Source organism: Salmo salar, chromosome 10, assembly GCF_965601325.2.
Source record: "Salmo salar chromosome 10, fSalSal1, whole genome shotgun sequence".
Lineage (NCBI taxonomy): Eukaryota > Metazoa > Chordata > Actinopteri > Salmoniformes > Salmonidae > Salmo > Salmo salar.
In genome coordinates, this window is record NC_138300.1 from 106,240,150 (window position 1) to 106,263,741 (window position 23,592).

The window sequence follows — 23,592 nt, forward strand, 5'->3', positions numbered from 1 at the left end:
TTTCCATCACCCACTCTTTCCACTATTCTAAGCATGAACCCTTAAAGCCCTACAGTGTGATCGTGAATAAAGCCTTCATGGAGAACCGTTAAAAGAAACAACCTTCAAATCCTGGAATCATCGTGAATGAAATAGTGAAAGTGTGCAAGACTATGGACATCCACTACAATACATCGCTATACGCACCGAGGGAAGCAATCATAACCTAGGGGTCAAAGTACAGTATTGTACTGTAGGTAAGACGGTGTGTCGCTTCTTCGCCTTCACAAGGCTGTGGCATTCTCTCTGTGACGAAACGTGTGGCGGGTGCATCATGACAGGCGGTGCACACTGAATAAGGGCTGACTTAAAGGGATACTTCGGTATTTTGGCAATGAGGCCATTTATCTACTTTCCCAAGAGTCAGATGAACTAATGGATACCAGTTTTATGTCTCTTTGTCCAGTATGAAGGAATTTAGAGGTAGTTCCGCGAGCCAATGCTAACTAGCGCAATGATTGGAAGTCTGTGTATCTGCTAGCATCCCTCATCACGCACTTTCTGAGTGCTACTCTCCTTCAGTCTCTGAAAAGCTGTTCGCCACACCTGAGTGCGTAGTCTCAATGCATATTAATTCACTGGCTAAGACACTAAGACCAGTGGAGGCTGCTGAGGGGAGGACGGAGGAATGGAGTGGTATCAACCACGTCTTTGATGCGTTTGATTCCATTCCATTGACTGTATTCCAGTCATTATTATGATCTGTCTTCCCCTCAGCAGCCTCCACTGACTCAGACACACCAGGAGCCAGCCAAAAATGTTGAATTAATTTTTTTCCACAGACACCTCATCATGAAATCAATGATCATGCAAATAAGTAAGTTTAACTCTCATTTAGGCTGACCCCATTTAGTCCAATGGTCGGTTTGGTGGATAGGCTGTTGGTCGACCAAGATTTATTTTGTCCAGCAGTGGCAAATAGAGAACATAATTTCATGGCACACAAGACACCGGTTTGATTTTACGCCTGTCTCAGTGGACTAATCCATTGAGGCCACGGGGATGCCACGGTCCAAGAAGAAGGGGAGTGTGGCTAAGGCGCACAAGGCATGTCTCTCTCCAGAATGCACGTCTCTCTCCAGAATGCACTCTCTCCCGCCATTTTGTGCGTATTCATTGTTTCATAACTTAATGTGTGAATTGTTTTGATTGTTAGTGTCTATCAATTCCCCATTACATATATCACCAGTGGTAGCCTACATTTACTGTTAATTCCCATCATTTCAAATCTACAATATTTGTTTGGTTACGGTCATTTCTGTTAATGCATTAAATATATTATTATTACAGTCATTTACCGTTCTAATTGTCGGAGTGGACACGTTGTTTGCAGAGCTCACAAACTCAACATTGACAGAAGCACTCCAAACAAAAGACAATGAATAAATTGACAAAACTCGTAAATGGATTGAAATTAACCAACTTGTTTCTCATTTACGAGTTTTGTCAATTTATTCATTGTCTTTTGTTTGGAGTGCTTCTGTCATTGTTGAGTAAAGAAGCGCACCTGATTACACACATAGAACTAGGCTTAGGCTATCTGGCCTGCAAGCAAATGTAGGCCTATAAATGTGCCCATTTGGGGATGTCTGATAGTATTTCTGATTGGCTTAACTCACCACCACTAATGAGCTGTGGAGCTTCCTAAAGTATTTTTTTTCTTCACCTCAAACAGCAAGTAAACAAATTGAGAATGACAATAGTTCCTTTGAAAAATATTTCTTTACATAATCACTTGGCATGAAATGGAAAAATGTAATGCTCTGATCCAGTGAAAACGTCATAACATACGTGATTACTTATTATCGCTTGCACAAATAGCCTACAGCTGTGTCTGTCCCAAGCTCACTGGCATAGGAAACTCTGAGGGCCCAGAATATGTTATAAAATGTTGCAAGTTTGCTAGTGCAAGCTTCAAGCCGGACACAGTTGATAGTCGATACAATGTTTCAAGTTTGATGTGTAGCCAATGTGGCTCAGTTGTTAGAGCATTGGCACTTGCAACACCAGGGTGGTGACTTTAATTCCCACTGGGGACCTGTATGGAGAGAAAAAGTTATGTAATGTATGCTGTCGCTCTGGATAAAAGTGTCTACTAAAATGTACATTTATAGGATATTTATTTTTAAATCAGGATATTTTCTAGTTTAATACACTGAAAACAAACTTAAAGATACCAAAAACAATTTAGTCCAATCAATGTTGCTAAATATCATGTGGCTGTCCATGGTACTGATTTCTGCCTGTGTGTGTGTGTGTGTGTGTGTGTGTGTGTGTGTGTGTGTGTGTGCACGCGCCTATGCAAAAGAACAAATAAACAAGTTGACTTGCCCTACTTGTAGACTAGTTGAATGCCAATGCCATCCTCCTCTCTTTTATGTTGGCAAAATGGTCTATGGCTCTGTCATACAGTACGCTTTTAGTTTTAGTTTTAATAGCCTACCTAGCTAAAATGTTTGCTAGCATAACTTCCTCGCATGGGCAAAAATGAAGCAGCTAAGTTAGCTAGCTAGTTAACGTGAGCCTACATCTAGGCTACATATTGAACTTCAATCGTCTCAGGCCAGTGGCACAATATAAGAATGTATGGTAATTCAGAATTGCCTTAATAATCATTGGCCTCTACAGAGAATTAAGTCAAAACCACAAGTCCAAATCCACATCTCCATCCATGGCTTAGGAAAGGGACGATTTAGCAAGCTAGCTCCTGCAGGACATCAACACAAGCAGACCAGAAACACATGTCTGACAATGATGACATTTTGCTTAGGATGGAATTTGATTAGTGTGAAGCCAAATCCAAAATGGCCAAAATTTTACTGCGCCAGGACAACCCACAGTTGAGCTTAACTTAACTGTGATTGCCGAATTATTTTTATATTTGTTTTTATCAAGGCAGGCCAAATGCTTGCTGGCATCAATCAATCAAATGCTACAGCGGCCACATGTTTTGGTCCAGACAGCATCAGATACATGGGCTACACATACTGAGACAGAGGGGCGCTGGTTCCCTCGCTCGGATGATTTCTCCAGTGCGATTCAGCCACTTGATCTCTGGCTCTCTCAAGTCATTTGCGTGTATTAATTATTTAACCAAACAGTGCACTTAAAGCATCAGACAAGCTTACTACTTATAGTTGATTTTATTAAAACTCATACGGTGTGTCTATATATGGAAAGATCCACATTATAATGATTTTGATTGGTCGAAAGAAGACTACTCTCGGTCTACCAATATTTTGGGGGGGGATCGGGGACAGCCCTACTGTTGTTCGTGTTTTTTATTCTTACCTTTATTTTTTATTCTAATTTCTACTATTATGTAAATTATTATTATTATCACTGCATTGTTGGAAAGAGCTCTCAAGGTAAGAATTTCAATGTACACCTGTTGTATCCTGTGCACGTGGTGAATAAACTTTAAAACATTTGAAACTTTGAAGTTGGCGATGGCTCACAGTACGGGATTCAGATCTTGACTGCAGTGAGTCAGTGACCACTTAGGCATGGCCTGGTAGAAATGCGTTTGGTTGGAGGAAGTTTTTCCTTGAGACGCCTTTAAAAAGAGCAACGCTGTCACCCGTGTGGCACAGCAGTGGCAGCCATGATGGATCCCACAGTGACGCATGTGTACCTTTCTAGACAGCCAGTGGTTATTATTAGTTATCTACAGGGATAGACAACAGGAGAGCAGCTGAATGAACACACACCCTGATGAGCTCTCTGAGTGGGGCCCGACCTGATTCTAGAACTGCCCTTCCTAAGGTCATCAAAGGTCACTGTGCAACTGTGACAGGGCTGGCAGTGAGGTACCACCCAGATTAGAGCTCTATAAGCACAAAGATCCATAGTCTAATGGCTGTTCTCAAAGTGTTGAACAGGCCTAATTGAGCAAGGACAGACTGTGTTAGCCACGGATAGTGAGTGACCGTCTAGAAGCTTGACTGAAAGACTGGACTTTGGAGAAATATAGATTAGTTGGGATATTAACGTATTGAGTACTGATTTCATTGACAGTGTAGAGCAAGGCAAAACTAAATGGATTCCTATTCAACTGTTAATATTAAAGAACATTGAGGGTTTTCTTTTGTATATTCCAGTTACATGTAATAGTCTACTACCTTCAACAGCTCGGAAAATCATTTGTAGTGGTTTTTAGCACGTTCAACATACTCATTCGTATTGATATTCGTACATATTGTTGGTGTTTATTATTTTTATCACAGCCACCAAAGACTGCATTATTTGCTAAATACACTGTGCTCTTGTGTATTGATTATATTTAAATGCAACTATGCTTTGGATTCCTATTGTCAACGTTGACCTTGTGTTGAATATAGTCATGTTCAATTGTATGGTAAGACTCTGAAGGCTTTTCTAGTGTAAAAACACTACACAATTTATTTGGACGAACATTTGCCAATAACAATCGCAATGAAATTCAGTGCCTGGCATGGCATGGTGGGTCGTTCCACAAAAAGAGTGTCTTTTGCGTCCCTTCTGATATTTTAAGTAGAAATTGTGCACCAATATTACATTTTAAAGGCTTGTTATATTAAATTAAGTGCCATGGAGAATTCAGTAAATCCAATTTTTTATTAAATGAATAAAGGCTCGCTAAAGTGCAACATTTTTACATTTCGACTTTCCTCCATCAACCCTGTGTCACTTCTAGGAAGATGAACCAACTCAATCTCAACATTTCTCCAACTTTCACTATCATTGTAAAGCCTTAGTTATTTTGTAGCTTTTTTTTTCCATTTCTGAAGATTATTATTTACTTCATGTGATTAGGCGTTTCATTCATGTCTGTCCCTCATTTTAAGGTCAACCCAGTTATGTGAACTGAACTCTCATTTTAATATGGTGAAACTATTCCTTAAAAATAAAAATCTAAAGAAACATAGAAAGTCTAATAGTCAAATCATAGAGTAAAAGCAGGTGAGCTGGATCTACTCTTTTTGGTGTTTTGTGGTGGAAAACTGAGCGGATCTGAAGCTTGCATTCAATTCCCACTCCATTCCCCTTGTCACAAGGGATTTTATAGCTGATTTAAGAAGAAATCGTCAACCCTGTTATGATCAACCCTGCTACGGTCAACTCTGATACGGTCAACCCTGTTACTTTATTTGGCACTATCTATAGTATTTTTTTATTTAACCTCTTGGGATGGGAAAACTCATTTTTTTATGAAGTTGAACATGTGCTCTTTATGACAGAATGTTAAAAATAGGTTAAATCAAAAGGTTTTTTTGACCAAGTTACACTTCTCAAAAGGCACTGAATTGGTGGTCCTGATGGAATTTAATGACCACTTGGGAAGCTGGTGTAGTATTCCAGCTCATATCTACAAAAGGAATGCTCTCTGGAAACAACAAGGAATTCCTGATTTTGATTGGAATGACACCGTCACTCTGTAGAACTTAACACCAGCGCAGGGTCCACTGAATTTTTACAAGGAGATTAGTAAGGTATTATCCAACATCTGCACTGGATTTTGGTGAAAAGATCTCAAGTTAAAAGGTTCCTTGAAACTTCCAAAGAACTTCAAAAAAATTACATAAAATGCAACTCGAGCTTCATAGTGCAGATAACCCTGAGCCTATTGAAAGGTTGATTTTGCATTTATTCAGGGAGCACATAACACACAGTTTTCTTATTTTGATGATTATCACCAAGTAACACTTATGATGGAATGGATGTGGAATGGGTGTGACTTGTGTTTCACGACAGCCTAAACAGATTGGGAGACATTGGTATTCAACACCGCTGCACCCAGCTGTAATGATACACGTTTAGCATATTGGCAAATACACATTTAGCTAAATGTCTCCCATTAGGAGATTTAATACACTTAGCTACTGTAATTCTATCAAAACACAACAATTATGTAATAGTTAGGCTAATATACAAAATGTCAGCAACTATCTCTGAGGTTTAACGCAAAGGTAATAATCTCATATTTCCAATTAATAATGATAAAAGATCCATAAATGTTTAGATATTTTTGACAACTTGAGTTCACAGATGATTTATACTCAAGCTGTGATATAATAGGCCTATCATATCAAAAATATCTGAACTTTAAAAAAAACTTGGGACTACAAAGCCCTCACATTGATCTACAAAGCAAACAGCTATCATTTTCAGTTTACTTGATCGGTGAAAAGCATATTCCAACGGTTACCGTTACCACAGAGTTGCACTTTGAAGATTCATTTGCAATCCTTTGAGTCTTTGAAAGGCTGAGAATGTTGCAGCATGAACACCATAGGGTAGACATCTGCTTTTTACCAAGCCAGTCTGAACGCAGGGCTCATAAAGTCGCTTCAGTGCGTCTGACAAGGAGACAGAGGTAACGATAGTGACATGTCACACCTGGACACTCCTGGATCCATTATCGCATTTCCAAAACAACATCAGGCAACATTGTCTTTGAGCTTTAGAGGGCCAACTAGTTTTCTCTACCACAACAAAATGGCACGGGAGAAAGCATGAGGGCTATTACATGACATCCTGATTTACGACGATCATATGTTAATCATACCAGTGCGTGGCTATAATATACATTTGCATCATCATCATCAGCCCGTATTTACTGCATTAACTCCCTTAACTTACCTCATTTGCACTCACTGTATATAGACTTTTTGTTTTCTTTTTATCTACTGTATTATTGACTGTATGTTTTGTTTATTCCATGTGTAACTCTGTGTTGTTGTATGTGTCGAACTGCTTTGCTTTATCTTGGCCAGGTCGCAGTTGCAAATGAGAACTTGTTCTCAACTAGCCTACCTGTTAAATAAAGGTGAAATACAATTTTAAAAAATAAAATAAAATCATGGTGGTTAGGACTTTAAAGACCCCAATCTATCCATCATGTCCTTTGTTCTGATGCTGGACTAGTTCTTATTACCTTTATTTAACTAGGCAAGTCAGTTAAGAACAAATTCTTATTTTCAATGACCATAACTACACATGCAGGTTTGAAAGCTCTTCCATAAGACGCAGTTAACACCTTAGAAAATGTTGTAGCTAAATGACATTGGGCTCCAATTTGCTTCCGCTAAACTGGTGCGCAGCCCTAAAAACGTGTCCAAAGATCATTTTGGTAATTTGGTGTCACCCCAAAGTGTGTCTGCTCCGACCAACACAAACTTTGCACCAATATATAGTGGAACAGTAAATGGAGTGTTCGGGGCACTTGTGGGGCAAAGTAACCATTCCACGTTCAATAATTAACAATAGGGATAATAGACACTTATTTGATCATAACAGGGACACCATTGGTCGGGAAATATGTGGAAGTAGGCCTAGTGTATTCGATAAAAAAAAAAGTGTTTCCTAAGTGTGTTTCCTAAGCCCGCTATCAGACATTTTTCCTACTGCTACATTAATCCCACCTAGACTGTCGCATTGGAATGTGAACATCGCTGTCTTAACAGATTCAACCACGTTTGTGTATCCGTTCCACAATGATCCCGCAAAGTATTTATTTGTATTGGGCGTCCACCCAGTGTCAGGGGTGTCGTAAAGGACAGACCAAACAACAGTTCCGTAAGGACACAAGGACTATACGAAAAAACAACCACCCACAAAACCCAAAGGAAAACAGGCTTCCAATCAGAGACAACGAAAGACACCTGCCTCTGATTGGAAACCACACTCAGCCAAACCTGGAAAACGGAACATAGAAAATGAAAACTAGAACCAAAATCCCCTAGACCAAAAACCCCCAAACACCCCCTGCCACGCCCTGACCATACTACAATGACAAAAGACCCCTTTACTGGTCAGGACGTGACACCCAGGCCCAGACTCATTGTGCGAGATGACGAAATTTAGTGAAGGAATGTCACTTCCTTATGATAGAAAATATATTTCCCCAGAAAAATACGACCCTTCGTTTTCTGAGTTGCTCAGTGTTGTATTTCTCTAACAAATCATCAACATTAGGCCTATATTCAAAATCAGATTTTGTAACGTAATACATCCTACAACAAAGCACTTGACACTGTTGACAGCGGTGCAGCTTCCTCCCGTCAAATTTTGGAGATTTTATGTTGCAGTGGTTCTCTTAAATTTTTTACACGGGTCGCAAAAGGTTAAATTAGGATGGCAGGAGCTGAAATATGCAGGCTTTGAAATGTAAAATGTTGTGGAAGCCTACACTAGAAGTTCCGTTGATATTTCTCAGAACTACGCTTATTTTTGTAGGAAATCATTGAAAAATATTTTTTCATTGAATAGGAAAGCGTACACCACTTTTTACCTCACGTCTCTGTTGATTTTGTTCACATAATGGGAATAAAAGCCAATTTATGCTTGATCTGAAAATGCGGCGGAAGCTTCGTATGGACGGTGTGACACAATTGCAAAGCTTCCAGAGGTATGCAGAGGCCAAAAGCGAGCTGTGTATCAATGCGATTTTGTAACAATTCTGAAGGCTCCATATAGCTCCGCATTGACATGATTGGTTGACGGTAGGTGGGGGCGGTACACCCTGTATAAACACAAACTCACTTCCTTGACAACTTCCTTCACAACAGGTCTGCGTTGCTCTGCGAAGCGCAAGAAGTATGAATGCCCTGACTTCTGCAGTGGTCGTATCACCGTAAATGCTGCACGGCAAATGTGGATGCAGACTGACCATGCAGCACCTTTAACAGTAGTGTGTTCTTTGCAATCACACTAAATATGGAAAATCCATTCTACCACAGCACTTCTACTCATGATAGTAAATCTAATAAATGCATTATATGCAGAGTAAAGTCAGCCAACAGAAGCTCCATGCCTCATGTTGCCTGGGAAATAAAGAGAGGTCTTATCTCCCATCCCCAGTGCAACGTGATATATCCTTCCACTTGGCCTACTGCTATAGACTCTATGTATAGGGGGTCGAGCTGGGTGATTCATATTGTGATTGCAGCAGTGCCCTCTCTATCCTTCCGAGCTCTTCCAGAAGAGTGAGGGGCAGTGAGAGAGGGCTAGGCAGAGAGAGAGAGGGGCAGCGTGGACCTCAGTTTCAGCCCACAGCCCTGAAGTAACGTTGCTGCTCTCCGTACTGCTATATTTACTCCCTAAGCGGCCCAGGACATCAGGCTGGGATTCTGTCACCCCCCTCGCGTCCCGGCATATACACCGTTAGTTATGTGAAAGCCTGTCGGGTCAGTCACAAGCCTTGCCGGCTGCCTGCGCCTGCCTGCATTCACTCCAGCTAACACCATCCTACCCAGCTGGCCCCTCCGGACTGAGACAGGGGGTCAGCAGGGGGCAAACCAGGGAGGGGACAGAGATTAATGACAGGACAGGGAAGACAGAATGAACTCAGACCAAACTGGGATCGATACAGAGCGGAGCGCTAAGGGATTTTGGATGGCTCACTGCTCCTGATTTGGGCAAGGCAGGGGTTCAAGGAATGCCACTGGCAGATCGGATCTCATCATGGTTTGATTGCACCTGGCACTGACTGACTGACTGACTGACTGACTGACTGACGCAAGGAATGCTGATCTATGATGGAAATCACAAGTAGATCTTTTAGCCTCACATCACATGAGATGGATGATTGGGAACCCTGAAATAGAGTGGCTGAGTCACTCTTAGTTAGCACAGTGCAGTCAGTTAGTGCTGTGGAGTCATAAGCTATTACATTTGAACAGTGAGCTTCTTCTGACTGTAAATACACAGGGTTGAAGCATGTTCTGAAGTTTCCTTATGCAAATTGCATATTTAACTTTAATAGGTTTCTTGTTAAAATGTGATCACAGAAGTGATATAGTAAAATTTTAACTACATCCAAAGCTATGCGTTTTTAATATGGACATATGGCAAGCGCTGCCAACTGCCCAATCCAAATATGACATCTTTACTGAATCTGGATTGTCACTAGTTACCACAGCCACAAAGTCAAAATTGTCTATATCTTAAATTCATTCATTTGTTTTCTTGCTTGGTCTTAATTTAAGGTTAGGGTTAGGCATAAGGTTAGCAGTGTGGTTAAGGTTAGGGTTAACATGAGATGTATTAATATAAATTGTAGAAATAGGCGGCTTTAGCCATAATTCGGACTTTGTGGTTGTGGTACCAGTGACGACCCTGAATCAAGACTACACTACTTCCATCTAGTGGCATTGTCCGGAATATCACCCATACCACATGTACTGTACGACTGACTGAGTGATCACTTGTCTTCAATGTCATTTTGTCAGAACATTGATTTTGATTCAGGGAGGTAGGTTCAGTGGCTCTCAGTATAATATGAATGAATAGCCCAGGGGAGCACTTTCCTTCAGCACACAGTATCTCTGATGTGCCGTCTTCATCTCCCAGGTTTCCAGTTATGCAATGGACCTCGATAACAACACTACCGGTTAACAGCAATTTAAAGGCCCAGTGCAGTCAAAAATTAGATTTGTGTTTTATGTACATATTTACACACTATGAGGTTGGAATAATACTGTGACATTTTGAAAATTATGATAACCTTTTAGTGTAAGAGCTGTTTGAAAAAAAAAAACTAAAATGTCAGTCTGTTTTTGTGGGTTGGAGCTTTGGCATGTAAATGAATTAATACACACCCATAAGAAAAAGAGTTCCAAAACTCTCTGCCAATAACAGATCGTTTTCCGTTTTCCCCTCCTCACTCAGACCACTCCTAGACAGTCCTAGCAAAATTCTTGCTTGAGAAATTGCTCTTTGGTAAGAAGCCCATTTTGACTATTTGAATTGAAAGCAATCACAGTAAGGTACTTACTTGCTACCCAGAAATAATTTTATAGTGAGATAAAAAGGCTGCATTGAACCTTCAAAGCAGTCTCATCTCCCAAACAAACACTGTAGTATTGTTGACATTGTAATAAAAACATTTCAATGGAATTGACTTCACTCAGTTGGTCTACAATTAGGAGTTGTAGAAGGAACAGATGAAACAATGCCAACCAGTTTAGGCTGGAGCTACCATGCCATTCCAGCCATTACAATGAGCCTGTCCTCCTATAGCTCCTCCCACCAGCCACCACTGATGGGAACACAAAAAGCGATGCATGAGTTTCTCGAAAGTAGACAACATAGAATACTATGTAGTTCCATGCCACTTTCACCAGATGGCGCTCATTGCAAGAAAACACAATCAGAGATTGAGCTTCCTTTGATTTTCCTCCAATCTTATCCAAAATGTTCACTAACACAAGAGTGATATTCTATGTTTGATAATAGAATCAAATATACTCAATGGTACAAACATGACTGCTATCATACAACTATCAGCTTGAAAAAGGGGGATTGGCTATCTTGTTAGAAGAGTGATTGCATCATCAGAAGAGTGATTCATAAACAACTCCAGTAATGTTCCAGCAACATAAACCTTGTTTCAGTCCATCAAACCAAATACCTCCTTGTTAAATAATGTTCTTTAGATAGTCTCTTAAGCTCTTCTACAGACCACACCACATGCCCTGATGCCCCTGGTGAAACACACATTCTCCATTCATTAATCTATAATAACAACAAGCCTAGCTGTCATCCAACCTATACGGTCCTGTTACCTACCAGCCATCTTTTGTAGGTAACAGGTAGCCTAGTGGTTAGAGTGTTGGGCAAGGAATCGAAAGGTTGCTGGATCGAATCTCCGAGCTGACAAGGTAAAAATCTGTCGTTCTGCCCGAGCAAGGCAGTTAACCCTGGGTGCCGTGGATGTTGATTTATGGCAGCCCCCTGCACCTCACCTCTCTGAGGGGTTAGGTTAAATACAGAAGATGCATTCAGTTGTACAATTGATTAGGTATCCACACTTTCCCTAATATGAGACTCATCATTTGATCCAGATTTCCTGAGCTGGAGAGCACTTTATTTTAAGTGTGATGTATGCTATCGGGGTTACGCCCACTGCTCTTTGGAAATACATTGATCTGCATTGATCTTCCAGTGTTAGTTCAGTTAGTCCAACATGTTGAGACAATAGGCTTTCTTTACAAAGTGTCTCAGAGTAGAAGTGCTTATCTAGGACCAGGTGGCCTCCGTCGATATAATTAAGATCTAAAAGGCTGAAATGACCCTAGATCAGCACTCCTCTACGATTTGTGTGGTTACTAGTGTAGACTGTGGTCCCTTGGCTCAGCAGGCCTGATGTGAGACAGAACTCTTAGTGAAGTGTGAGTAAGTAGTAGCCCACATCAGCCCCACTACCAGCAGCAGCAGGCCTGGTACAATCAAACTGTGTGAATAATCCCTCCGCTGTGCCGGCAGCACACAAGAAAATTCCCCCATATTTACAGAGCTAATGCGAGAACGTACACAGCCAAGGTGATAATGAGAGATAGAGTGGGTGGAGAAACGGGAGCTAGGGGATACAGAGGGGAGTAGAAGTTAGGGCAGAGGCATTGTTATGAGATTCTATTGCTACTGTAACTCACCCACTGCCCGCTAACCCCATTCACTCACTCATCCCTGACTGACTCCTGTGCCTCTATTGCTATTCTACTGCTCACAGGAGACCAAACACAATCGAAATGGTAAACAAACACAACAACCAGTGCAGTGAGAATAAGGGCCCAGGGACGGGCGATATATTCACATGGAGAACGTGAGAGTGGAGTTGTAATTATTGAAATAGTCTGTTGGTGTGTGGTTCACACAGGCCCCAGAGAGGCAAGAGTGAGAAAATAACACATTTCAAATCAGATATAGCATGAGTGATTAAAAACTGTTTAACTAAACATAACAGAGCATGTGTGACTGAATATAACAGACCGTGTGGTTGTGATTAGGGCTCTGTAAAAAGAATAAAGGAGAGAGAAAGTCCCACTAATCTTTACTCACTGAAAAAACTGTAAGGTCACTATTGTCCACTGTTTTCTCTGCTTCCAACATAAGCAGAATTATACAAGGCCAATCTTACATTCTTATTTTTCTCTCCTCCCTATTTACCTGAAACCCCCTAATAGGCAAATAACCGTCATTCCCCTCTCTCTTTCAGCAGGAGCAGAAACTCTATAGCAACACATTCAGGTACAGAGGGCACTCCAAGGGAAAACAGCCATCACTGCAGAGAAGAGAGGCAAAATAATCATACATCTTGATAAAACCAACATTTTCGAGCAAAGTAGCACAAATTAATACCTGGTCGACTGTGTCTGTTCTCTTTGCCCATTGGACCTGTGGTGTATGAAGATATGGTCCTGTATGGCTCAGTTGGGAGAGCATGGTGCTTGCACTGCCCGGGTTGTGGGTTTGATTCCTAGGGCCACCCACGTGTAAAATGTATGCAATTTAGCAACTTAGTCATGCATGCATATGTAATTAAAACTCATATTACATTTTCCTTGTCAGGAGCTTTTGGCTGTATGCCAGTGAAACAGCTTCAAACTGATTATATGGGGCATTTAAAAATGGGATAGAATAGAAAATGTTAGTGATTGGCCTAGTTTGAAGTTGCAGTGTTCTCAAACTAGAGGCAGGATGGCATTTATTGTCATGAATCTTGCCCTGGAGGCAGCAATGCGGAGTGGTCACGAGCTGGCACAGCCAAAAAGTAATAACATCCGATTTTAAACCTAACCTTAACTACACTGCTAACCCTAATGCTTAACCCTAACCTTAAATTAAGACCAAAAAGCACATTTTTGTTTTCATGAATTTTAACGATACAGACAATTTTGACAAAGTTCTGCCTCCAAGGCAAGATTCATGACAATAAATGTCAACCTGCAAACTAGGGATGAACAGGTCTAACTAATAAAGGAACGCCTAAAGCTGGTGTATTCATATTCTTTACATTCCCTGCTAACAACAATGAGTCATTAGGACATCACAAAATGGTCGCCTAATGTCGGCAGGATGTTGTGTCATGGTCGGTTTTAGGAAATTCTTGGAGCGTTGTGTCAAAATGTCCCCTGGAGATTTTATCTAGTTCCAAGTTTGTCTCTGGGACGTCCCCGCAGACTTTTGTAGGACATTCTTGGGATGTTGTGTCATGGTTCCCTGGGAGGTTTTGTTTAGTTCCCGGTTTGTCCCGAGGACTTTTGTAGGACATTCTTGGGACGTGGTATCATGGTCCCCTGGGAGGTTTTTGTCAAGTCCCCGGTTTGTCCCGAGGACATAACCTGATGGTCTCAAATAAACGTTCCCCTACCACCCAAAATAAATGAGAAAAAACATTCTACCTAGGGCACGTGGTCCATCAGGGCCCTGATTGGTAAACCACTGATCCATTCACAGCTCTGTCTTTTGGCAACGCTAAGGACACCGAAACACACAGAGCTTTTATCATAGCGTTTTCAATGTACATATTTAACACAATTTGACATACTATATGAATAAACACACAATGTAATGTAATTATTATATAACATGTCCTCATCTGGGATTTCAGCTCACAACCTCTTGGTTCACAGCATTCAGACTTTCCTGCCATGCCACCATGTCCAATTTCACCTATAGGCATATTCCTGCACTTTGCACTTCAAATCAAATAACATTTTATTTGTCACATGCGCCAAATACAAAAGGTGTAGACATTACAGTGAAATGCTTACTTACAGTTGAAGTCGGAAGTTTACATACACTTAGGTTAGAGTCATTGTGTATGACACAAGTCATTTTTCCAACAATTGTTTACAGACAGATTATTTCACTTATAATTCACTGTATCACAATTCCAGTGGGTCAGAAGTTTACATAGACTAAGTTGACTGTGCCTTTAAACAGCTTGGAGAATTCTAGAAAACGATCTCATGGCCTTAGAAGCTTCTGATGGGCTAATTTATCTCATCTGAGTCAATTGGAGGTGTACCTGTGGATGTATTTCAAGGCCTACCTTCAAACTCAGTGCCTCTTTGCATGACATCATGGGAAAATCAAAAGAAATCAGCCAAGACCTCTGGTTCATCCGTGGGAGCAATTTCCAAAAGCCTGAAAGTGCCACGTTCATCTGTACAAACAATAGTTCCTTGGTGTCCACATCAACAACAAACTAGAATGGTCCAAACACACCAAGACAGTCATGAAGAGGGCACAACAAAGCCTATTCCCCTTCAGGAAACTAAAAAGATTTGGTATTGGTCCTGAGATCCTCAAAAGGTTCTACAGCTGTAACATCGAGAGCATCCTGACTGGTTGCATCACTGCCTGGTACGGCAACTGCTCGGCCTCTGACCGCAAGGTACTACAGAGGGTAGTGCGTACGGCCCAGTACATCACTGGGGCTAAGCTGCCTGCCATCCAGGACCTCTACACCAGGCGGTGTCAGAGGAAGGCCCTAAAAATTGTCAAAGGCCCCAGCCACCCCAGTCATAGACTGCTCACTCTACTACCGCATGGCAAGCGGTACCGGAGTGCCAAGTCTAGGACAAAAAGGCTTCTCAACAGTTTTTACACCCAAGCCATAAGACACCTGAACAGGTAATCAAATGGCTACCTGGACTTTTTGCATTGTGTGCCCCCCCCAACCCCTCTTTTTACACTGCTGCTACTCTCTGTTTATCATATATGCATAGTCACTTTAACTATACATTCATGTACATACTACCTCAATTGAGCCGACTAACCAGTGCCCCCGCACAGTGGCTAACCGGGCAATCTGCATTGTGTCCCACCCACCACCCGCCAACCTCTTTTTAACGCTACTGCTACTCTCTGTTCATCATATATGCATAGTCACTTTAACCATATCTACATGTACATACTACCTCAATCAGCCTGACTAACCGGTGTCTGTATGTAGCCTCGCTACTTTTATAGCCTCACTAATGTATATAGCCTGTCTTTTTACTGTTGTTTTATTTCATTGCCTACCTATTGTTCATCTAATACCTTTTTTGCACAATTGGTTAGAGCCTATAAGTAAGCATTTCACTGTAAGGTCTACACCTGTTGTTTTCAGCACACATGACAAATAAACTTTGATTCGATTTGATTTAGTACGCAAGTATAAACACTATGGGACCACGCAGCTGTCACACCGCTCAGGAAGGAGACGCGTTCTGTCTCCTAGAGATGAACATGCTTTGGTGCGAAAAGTGCTCATCAAACCCAGAACAACAGCAAAGGACCTTGTGAATATTCTGGAGGAAACAGGTACAAAAGTATCTATATCCACAGTAAAACAAGTCCTATATCGACATAAACTGAAAGGCCGCTCAACAAGGAAGAAGCCACTGCTCCAAAACCGCCATAAAAAAAAGCCAGACTACGGTTTGCATCTGCACATGGGGACAAAGAACGTACTTTTTGGAGAAAAGTCCTCTGGTTTGATGAAACAAAAATATAACTTTTTGGCCATAATGACCATCATTATGTTTGGAGGAAAAAGGGGGAGGCTTGCAAGCCGAAGAACACCATCCCAACCATGAAGTACGGAGGTGGTAGCATCATGTTGTGGGAGTGCTTTGCTGCAGGAGGGACTGGTGCACTTCACAAAATAATGGCATCATGAGGGAGGAAAATTATGTGGATATATTGAAGCAACATCTCAAGACATCAGTCAGGAAATTAATGCTTTGTTACAAATGGGTCTTTCAAATGTACAATGACCCCAAGCATACTTCCAAAGTTGTGGCAAAATGGCTTAAGGACAACAAAGTCATGGTATTGGAGTGGCCATCACAAAGCCCTGACCTCAATCCTATAGAACATTTGTATCATTCTGACATTTCACATTCTTAAAATAAAGTGGTGATCCTAACTGACCTAAGACAGTGAAGTTTTACTTGGATTAAATGTCATGAATTGTGAAAAACTGAGTTTAAATGTATTTGGCTAAGGTGTATGTAAACTTCCGACTTCAACTGTACAAGCCCTTAACCAACAATGCAGCTGAGAAAATACTAACAAAAAAAGAGATAAGGGGGGAGGGGGGGGGGGGGGGTGTAAGCTTGGCCCCGGTGATGTACTGGGCCTCTGTAGTGCCACACCAGGCAGTGATGCAACCCGTCAGGATGCTCACGATGGTGCAACGTTTGAGAATCTGAGGACCCATGCCAAATCTTTTCAGTCTCCTGAGGAGGAATAGGTTTTGTCATGCCCTCTTTACGACAGTCTTGGTGTGTTTGGACCATGTTAGTTTGGTGATGTGGACACCAAGGAACTTGAAGCTCTCAACCTGCTCCACTACAGCCCCATCGACGAGATTGGGAGCGTGCTCGGTCATCTTTTTCCTGTAGTCCACAATCATCTCCTTAGTCTTGATCACGTTGAGGGAGAGGTTGTTGTCCTTGCACCACACGGTCAGGTCTCTGACCTCCTCCCTATAGACTGTCTCATCGTTGTCGGTGATCAGGTCTACCACTGTTGTGTCATCAGCAAACTGAATGATGGTGTTGGAGTCGTGCCTGGCCATGCAGTCATGAGTGAAAAGGGAGTACAGGAGGGGACTGAGCACGCACCCCTGAAGGGCCCCCATGTTGAGGATCAGCGTGGCTGATGTGTTATTACATACTCTTACCACCTGGGGGCGGCCCGTCAGGAAGTCCAGGATCCAGTTGCAGAGGGAAGTGTTTAGTCCCAGGGTCCTTAGCTTAGTGATGAGCTTTGAGGGCACTATGGTGTTCACTTCAAAGTAAATCTCAGCTCTTAAAATTACACTCAAGAAAAACTATTATACACTGAAGAAAAATATAAACACAACATGTAAAGTGTTGGTCCTATGTTTCATGAGCTGAAATAAAATATCCCTGTTACGGCTATCGTAGAGAGGGGACCAAAGCGCAGCGTGGTAAGTGTTCATTATATTTATTCAACAATGAAAACACTAGAACAAAGAAACAAACCGAAAAGCCAAACAGTTCCATCAGGTAACGAATACTAAACAGAAAATAACTACCCACAAAACACAGGTGGGAAAAGGCTGCCTAAGTATGATTCCTAATCAGAGACAACGATAGACAGCTGCCTCTGATTAGGAACCATACTCGGCCCAACACAAAGAAATACAAAACACAGAATGCCCACCCCACACCCTGACCTAACAAAATAGAGAAATAAACCGTCTCTCTCAGGTCAGGGCGTGACAATCCCAGAAATGTTAAAAGCTTATTTCTCAAAAATGTTGTCCATAAATTTGTTTACATCCCTGTTAGTGAGCATTTCTACTTTGCCAAGATAACCCATTCACCTGACAGGTGTGGCATATCAAGAAGCTGTTTAAACAGCATTATCATTACACAGGCCACTCGAAAATGTGCAGTTTTGTCACACAACACAATACCACAGTGCATTTGGTATGCTAACTGCTTGTCACAACGTCTACAGAAGGTGGCGCCTCTCCCCGTTCGGGCAGCGCTCGGCGGTCATCGTCGCCGGTCTACTAGCTGCCACCGATCTCCTTGTCATTTTCATTTGGTGATGTCTGTTTTATGTTAGTACCTGTTTTGTGTTATGTCATTAGTGGGGGTATTTAGTCTGTCTGTTTTGGTTTGGGATTGTGCAGGATTATTTGTGTCATTTTATTGTAGGTTGGGGATTTGAGTTTTCCTCTGCCGTTCGGTGTATAGGCTTACGGGTTTTGCTGGGCTGTGTCCCGACCCGGTTTTGGGTTATTGCCTGTTGCTGGATTTTGTTACCCTGCCTTATATTTACGGTACTTTAAGATAGTGTTCATTAAACGTGTTTTTTCCACGTACCTGAGTCTCCTGCGCCTGACTTCACCCCTCCTGCATGTTAGAGTTGCATGACACTGCTGGAATGTCCACCAGAGCTGTTGCCAGATAATTTAATGTTAATTTCTCTACCATAAGCCAACTCCAATTTAGTTTTAGAGAACTTCGCTGTATGTCCAACCGGCGTCACAACCGTAGACTACGTGTAACACTTTACATGTTGCGTCTTTCCTTAAGTGCAGAGATGTATTATTGGTAATGAATGTGTGGGAGACTTAACGCAGCAGAAAGATCAGCATGTTAGTTCAAATCCAAAGTGGGGTCCTACTCAAAAGTCAATATTAAGTGATCATGTCAAACGTTATAATATTGTTTAAAGATTTGTACACTATTTTAGCGGAACAGCATTCCACTTACCTTAAAACCCCGATACCATTTCATTACTTTACTTAAAATGGTTTGGGTCACCTGGGACAATCAAGGGAGCTTCAGGTGACCATGACACACAACATAATCGTCTCCGGGACAAACTGGGAACTAGAAAAAGGTGTGCAAAGGAAAAGGCGCAACACTCGCTCACCATTAAACATTCTTTGTTAAGGTTAAAAGATAAACATTTCGGCCTACATTGGCCTTAATCAGAATCATAATGTTTTTTATACACAGTATGCACATTGATTAGACACAGTAAGTTTAGCATAGTAGAAAACACACAAAGTCCTGGTCTTATAATGTCACGTCAGTAAGCCATTTGAGCAGTATATGTTGGTCAAGAGCCAACGTCATTCCTGAACCTGTTGATCTCACACTGTGCTCTGTCCTGTTCTAGCACAGCCATCACATCACACAGACAGACCTTGTGCTGCAGAGCAGTGCAGTGAAGCGAGGACTTGATGTTTTAACAAAAACACATAACAGAGACAGTAAAATAGGACACCCAACTCACTCGGTCTTCATCCCCTCTCACTTCACCTGCACTATTAATCTTGGCAGTCCACTCAGCATTTACCACAGAATATGCAGCCCACAGGATGTACTGCAGAATGTGTAACTGCTGTAGCATGTCCACTGCAAAGGGTTGTGTGAGGACAGAGATGGCATTTGGCATAAAGACTTAATATCTAGCATGACAATAACAATTCTACAACCGGGTGGGCAAACTTCACATCACAGTTAGAAAATAAAAAGTTGGACTAAGACCATTCCTTAGAGTGTTTATACTGTACAACCAAAGTCAGACTTCACGCTATACCTCGATCTAAAATTCCACTTTATGTTTGCCACAACATAAACCCTCCTGGGTTGTCATCCATTAGACACCAGCTGCTTCTACAGTATTGCCAGCATGCTTGCTTAAAGAGCATTGGAAATCCATGCCTTCTTTGTGAGGCTGCTGACTTAGCCACCAGCGAGATCTCCTGTCTCAGTTTAAAGGAATCCTAAACTTTGTTGTCTTATCTTGTTTATTTCTTCATGGCTATTGACTGACTCCACATGAAACCTGACCAGTGCTGTCTGTAGTGTTCAGAGAACGTCCTAGCTAGCATAGAAACACACAGAGGTTAGCGAGGAGCAGCTCCCACACCACGAAGAGACAAAACATCAGATGCATATTATGCACCCACATACATACTACAGAAACAGCCACACTCGTCACACAATCTGCAGCTATACCTCTTCGTAGGGATTTATGGTGACAACGTTGGGCTTTTATTTGCTTTTCCCTCCGAGATTTCACCCCAAGAAATGGCTTGGCCCGGCCGTATCCCTATGGGCAACCCCCTTTTCACAGGGCTAACGAATGTAGCGGATGTTGCTACGCTACTGAGTGGCCAATAGGGAACACTGCAGCATGGAAACTAGCTGCCAGAGGTCACTGCTGTACTGGGCACTGGGCAGTACTGCTGTACACAGCCTCTCTCTCTCAGGCAAGTCAGCCTGAACAGCATACCAAGCGGGGGCTCACAGGCTCAAAGTTCAGTTAAAGAAATCACTGGGATTCTCTGGGCCAAAGTTTGCTTGCGCTGGTGGGAATTATTGTTGGTTATTGCTGACGGGGCACTTCGTTTGTGGTCAGCGAGTCCCAGAATGAATTATTCTTCTGCTCTCCACCCTGGTTTCACAGTTTGTGCTGGCAACTGGTGTACCCAACGATGTATATAAACCCTGGATGACTGACAGGAGGCATGTACTGAAGCCACCACGCAGCCATCTTGGTACTCGTCCTCCAGTGTAAAAAAGATTTTGGAAGCTATAGGAATGCATTTATTAATGTCCACATTCGTTTTTGACACGTTTATTATTTTACAGACACCTTAATGCATACTTTAAAATGATATTCATGTTAGCTAAACATGAATAAAAACAAGTATTACTGTCCCCACTACAAACCCCCAAAATACTTAAATACATGTCATTTTGTCCTTGAAACATTTCATTGAAATATTGTAGAATTCCATTAATTCCCGTGGAGGACTGCTCCTACTGGGGAGTACCAACATGGCCGACCGGTAGCTTCAAAGCCACTCAATGGCCAACAAATAGCATCAGCAATCCAGGGTTTATACTCATCATTGGATGTACCTAGTTTTAATTGGAGCTCCTGAACCTCAAGTTCTTTCTTATTTTTGTCAGATCAGCTAACTCAGACATGAACTAAGACTGGGGAGAAAGCCTTAAAGCTTGAGATAATATACAGTAAGTCTTACTTATAAAGACTCCCCAAATGTAACTTATTACATTTAACCTTCATGAACTTTGTCATATGGGGGCAGAGCAGGTTGAATGTGTTGAGTGCATTCTGCAAATTGTTTCTGCTGCCATTTGGTACATTTAGGACCCCGTCTGGGCTTCCCAGGGTGTTTCCATGTGTGCCTCCTGTCCTCTTGGGGCAATATTAATTACTACACCACTGAGACTGTGCCGGGAACAGAACACTTTCCTGGTGCACATAGTTGCCTGGAGGTCAGGCCTTGGCCCTGTGATGCTGGGGAAACTGGGAAAACTCAGAGCCGACTAGGGTGGTGTGGGGAGGGGGGGGGGTCTTTCCTGTTGCCATCGACCCAGGGCCTTGGAGTCAGCCAGACAGGAAGCAGGCCCTATACCCTAGCAGTGAGCAACCCTCTCTGGGTAGCCTCTAATTTACCCCCAGGAGTGTACTTCCTGTTAGGCCCATTATCAGCCTTTGTGTAAACTACCCAAAATACCCGAAAGGGTTTTCCCTCCTAATAGAGTGTGTATAAATTGTCCTAAAGCAGTAGGGAATCAAATCAGGTAGGTATTTTCCACCATATAATGACATAATTAATCATGAAAAACAGGAGGATACCTAAACCTGACCAGATTAATAAGCCATACATCTGATTTTATAGTTCCTTGTCTTTGGGGAAGCCAAGCGGTATTTAGCTCATGGATGACATTTAAAACAAAGTCAAATGTAAAAACTAAGTATGGTAGATTTTATTAATGTTGTCATTATTGGTTAATAAAATGACCTAAATACTGAAATGATAAAACAAACAAATTATTCAAGTTTGATGGGGTACAAAGAAACAGTCCATCACGCGACTGGAAGAAATGAAGTAATTTAAAAGGTGATGTCATGTCTTACCGGCTTAGATGTGGTGGAGGCGAACAGAACAGAAGCAGTGAGACCACTGGCTGTAATGGAACAGCCTGTCAAACAAAAGAGAAAAAAACAGGGCCTGAACTTCAAGCTGACTCTTGATGAAATACAAGATGGATGCAGGACATTTTAAAGTACAAACCACATACAGCTACTGTAAAGAACAGGCACACAGCAATGAAGGGTTATTTGTGGGTAGACGTTTTGTAGAAGCCAGAATGGAGTCTACAGATAATGTGAAGGTAGGCTGTGTGTTTTGTGAATGAGAGAGAGTGCAGCCAAGTGGCAAATGTCATTCAGGGGCCATTAAAGGACTGGGAGATTACAGAAAACAATATTTAGCCTGACACACACAACTCTAAATTGGTAAACGAAGTCAACTGCTCCTCTGCCTGTGCGTGTGATTGTCTGCTGCACATCTGTTTATGTATGTATGTGTGTGTGTCTGTATTCACCTTTAAAAACCTCTACAGGCAGATGGCAATTGTTAACATGTTATTGAACCACCAACACATGGGAATGATACAGTGGAAAGCAGTACAAGAGGCAATGCACTTGTGATGAACATCGTATTCTCTTTGGAGTGAATTGAGTCAATGAAAATGGCAGAACAGACACTTAGTACAGTGAACCGCTGTCTATTTTGGGTCTTTGGACATACAATAGCCATCCCATGATCAAATGGACAAAATGTCTTATGGGTGCATTTAAACACTCAAGAAGCTATTCTAGCCATGATTAATAAGCTACCGAGCAGAGATGTCATCCTTTTCTGGGTAATGGGCATGCCAAATCTATCAGACCAGAGGTTAGAATGAGTCAGTGAGTGTCTAAGTGGAAAGAATGCAGGTTGACAGTGAGTGGAGCGAGAGCTTCCAGTCTATTCCATGATCTCATGCTGCATTAGGCCGTGCAGGTCTGAGCGGCATCTTCCTCCATTTTCCTAGTTAACAGCAGGCCAGCTGCTCAGCCGTTCTCTCACTCTTTCTTGTGGAGCTTTTCTCTCACACGACACTCATTCAATTACAGGCAGACCAGTCAGGGCCTGGGTGCTCTGCTTCCAGCCACAGTCCCACTCAGTTCCCATTGATGAGTGGAGGGTGCAAAGGGAGGGAGGTAATAAATAGAAACAATAACTGAGGAAGTGACATTTTTAAGAGAGACATTCTATTTTGTTTTCAATAAAAAAGCAAATGTAAAGTCAACATGTCATTAGTTTTTGTTTTGTTGTGCCTCTCAAACCATAAATAAGCCTGTGAAACATAAGTTAAAGATGGCAATGAACTGGCAATTTGTATTTTTCTTTCTTCCTCGAATCTCCCCCTGATCCAAGTG

At 41.9% G+C, this 23,592-nt stretch overlaps 1 protein-coding gene across 2 annotated transcripts in view; it reads right to left on the reverse strand.

Annotated features, from left to right (window-relative positions):
- Positions 1 to 23,592, reverse strand: part of LOC106561385 (tetraspanin-9) — a 308,158-nt gene that overhangs the window by 250,232 nt on the left and 34,334 nt on the right. For both annotated transcript variants that reach the window (XM_014125280.3, XM_082957325.1), the window contains exon 2: positions 22,243 to 22,307. The gene's annotated coding sequence lies outside the window, so the exon portion shown is untranslated. The remainder of the gene's footprint in view (positions 1 to 22,242; positions 22,308 to 23,592) is intronic.